This window comes from Nesoenas mayeri (genome assembly GCF_963082525.1).
Source record: "Nesoenas mayeri genome assembly, chromosome: 2".
NCBI lineage: Eukaryota > Metazoa > Chordata > Aves > Columbiformes > Columbidae > Nesoenas > Nesoenas mayeri.
The window spans coordinates 9,385,477-9,388,776 of NC_137543.1; positions in this window are offsets into that span (position 1 = coordinate 9,385,477).

Below are 3,300 nucleotides of genomic sequence, written 5' to 3' on the forward strand. Positions count from 1 at the left end.
AAAAGGGAGATAATTTCTTGTGTAAGTGTATGAATAGAACATAAGGACGTCATCATGCTATCTTATTAAAACTATCATTGTAATGAAAATGGATTATTTACTTTGTAACCCATAACGCTTTCCCAGAAAGTAGTTTCTGGATATATTGTCAACTTTCTTTGAACCAGATGCATCCCTGACTGCAGTTGTTATTGTAGTTCACAGATTTTGCCACTTTCAGGCCACCACAGCAGAAGGGAACACCAGGAAGAGGGAGAGGGATGAAAACTGACTTTTGAGCTGGTCAGGAGCCAGTGGGGTCATGGGTCTGATGTCTATGGGGAGGACCAGAGCTCATCTGCAGATGTTTGGCTTGTTAAGGACATACTGTCATCTCCATCCTGTGCCACTACAGATGACATGGAGAAGCAGAAAGTGGGAAACCCCTGACCTGGCAGGTTCTCCCATTGTATAATATATCAGCATCATACAGCTGTCCTTTAAGCTCCAGTCATATCCATTATTTAAGAAAGCTGTTGGGATTACAAGGAGGAACAACTTCATACATCCTGCTTAAAACTATTGCTTGTGTCTTTGGTTTTTCTTAAAGGCAAGATACAAACAACTAGGAAGCCCTCCTGGCTTGGTTGCATTAGAAACCAATAAATAATATTCTGAAAGCTCAGCTTTTCTGTAAACAACACAAAGACCTAATCACCAACAAAGTCTTCTCATCCCCCGACATGCAGGCAGCTCTGTAATTACAGCCCAGGTGATATTGCTGTGCCAGGCAAATCAGAATCTCAGAAGCCCTTTCCTAAGTGCCCTGGAGAAGAACAAGATGATAGTAAGAGGCGACAGGAGCTCAAGAAGGAAATTCACCTTTTAAAGACCTCCTAAATCCAGGGAAGATGCATCTATATCTTTCCATGACTCTAGGCTGAAGCATCAGAAGGCAAGACAACTGTGCAAGTCTACATGCTACATTTCAATGCATGCACATGTATTAGTACATATTTCACATATAGCCCCCGGTGCAGCTGACATTGTGGCAAGGGTACAGTTAACCAGAAGAGCTGTTGTTCATCAGTAGCAAAGTCCTACCAGCAGGTAACAACTCTCTTTTACCACCAGGAGGGACAGGGAGAGCATTGCTATTATTCCCAGCTCTGGACTGGGTATCAACTGCCTGTCTCACTCTTCCCAGTGCAGCTCACACAGCATTAGTCAGACACTGTCAAGAGGTTTGATTGAAGCCTGCACAGACCTCAACAGCCAGACAAGGCAGGTAGGTAGCAGAGCACGGATCTGCAGCCTCATAGTGTCTCAAAGACTGGCTCGCTTTGGAAGTGAGCACCTACCATCTAGCTTTGTGAGCAAAGCCTGATTTTCCTTTTATATATTTCAGTGATCTGAACAGCTGTATTCAATCATATCTGACTGTGATGTGAACTCTTGAGTACGCAAATGCTAATGATGATCTATGCAATTTCATCATCCAGTAATTGGCAGCCATACTGACTAAGGGGTTCTGAGTTCCTGCCCAGCACTGACACTTTCCTGAGCTTCCTTCCCTGAAGCAGCACATGCACGTACAAGAACTGGGAAACAGAAAACTCCCCAAAATGTTGTGGTTTAACCCCAGTAGGCACTTTAGCTGCTTACTCACTCCACTCCAGCAGGATGGGGGAAAGAATCAGAAGGGTAAAAGTGAGAAAACCTGTAGGTTGAGATAAAGACAGTTTAACATGTAAAGCAAAACAAAACAAAACAAAAAACAAAAACAGACAAACAAACCCACCATACTCACTGTGGTGGAATTTATTCACTGCTCCCCATCAGCAGGCATGTGTTCGGCCATCTCTGGGAAAGCTGGGCTTCATGACGCATAGCAGTTACTTGGCGTATTGGGTTTGCATAGCAAGACTGAAAGCTTTGGTAGCAGAAGGAGCTTCAGGGGTGGCTTCTGTGACAAGCTGCTGGAAGCTTCCCTCATGTCTGACAGAGCCAATGCCACTGGCTCCAAGATAGACCTGCTGCTGGCCAAGGCCAAGCCCATAGGCAACAGTGATAGTGCCTCTGGGATAACATATTTGAGAAGGGGAAAATAAAGACCTGGACAACAGCAGCTGCAGCAGCTGGAGAGAAGAGTGAGAATATGTGAGAAGAACAGCTCTGCAGACACTAAAGTCAGTGAAATAAGGGGAGGAGGTGCTCCAGGTGCTAGACCAGAAATTCCCTTGCAGCCCATGGTGCAGACCATGGTAAGGCCGGCTGTCCCCTTGCAGCCCATGGAAGTCCGTGGTGGAGCAAAGATCTACCTGCAGCCCAGGAAGGACCCCACACTGGAGCAGGCAAAGCCCAAAGCAGGCTATAACCCCATGGGAAGTCTGGGCTGGAGCAGGCTCCTTGCAGGACCTGTGAACCTGTGGAGAGATGAGCCCACACTGGAGCACTCATGACCAGTGGGGGACCCATGCTGGAGCAGTCTGTTCCTGAAGGACTGCACCCCATGCCAGGGACCCATGCAGGAGCAGTTTGTGGAAAACTGCAGCCTGTGGGAAGGACTCATGTTGCAGAAGTTCATGGGGGGCTGTCTCTTGCGGGAGGGACCCCATGCCCATGCTGGAGCACGGGAAGAGTGTGAGGAGTCCTTTACCTGAGGAAGAAGGAGCAGCAGAGGCAATATGTGATGAACTGACCACTGCCCTCACTCCTTATCCCCCTGTGCTGCTTCAGGGGAGGAGGTGGAGAATTCAGAGTGAAGTTGAGCCTTTGAAGAAGGGAGGGGTGGGGGAAAGGTGTTTTTAAGCTTTGGTTTTATTTCTCATTATCCTTCTCTGATATGATTGGTAATAAATTAATTTCCTGAAGTCATGCCTGTTTTGCCAGTAACTGGTGACTGATGACTCCCTGTCTGCATATGGACCCATGAACTTTTAGTTACACTTTCTTTCCACTCTCCAGCTCAGGAGGGGAGTGGTCCAGTGGCTTTGGTGGGCACCTGGCATCCAGCCAGAGTCAAATTCATCACACTTGGGAAGACAAACACCACAACTCCAAATGTTCTTTCTCCTTTTCCACCACAACATTCATTGCTTAATGTAACCTCATATGCTATGGAACATCCCTTTGGTCAGTGGGGGTCAGCTGTCCCAGCTGTGTCCCCTCCCACCTTCTTGTGCATCCCCAGCCTACTTTGCTAGTGTGGAAGGGTGAGAAGTAGAAAAGGTCTTGACACTGTAAACACTGCTTAGCAATAACTAGAACCTTTAGGAGAAAATTCTTCACAGAAAGGGTTGTAAAACGGTGGAACAGGCT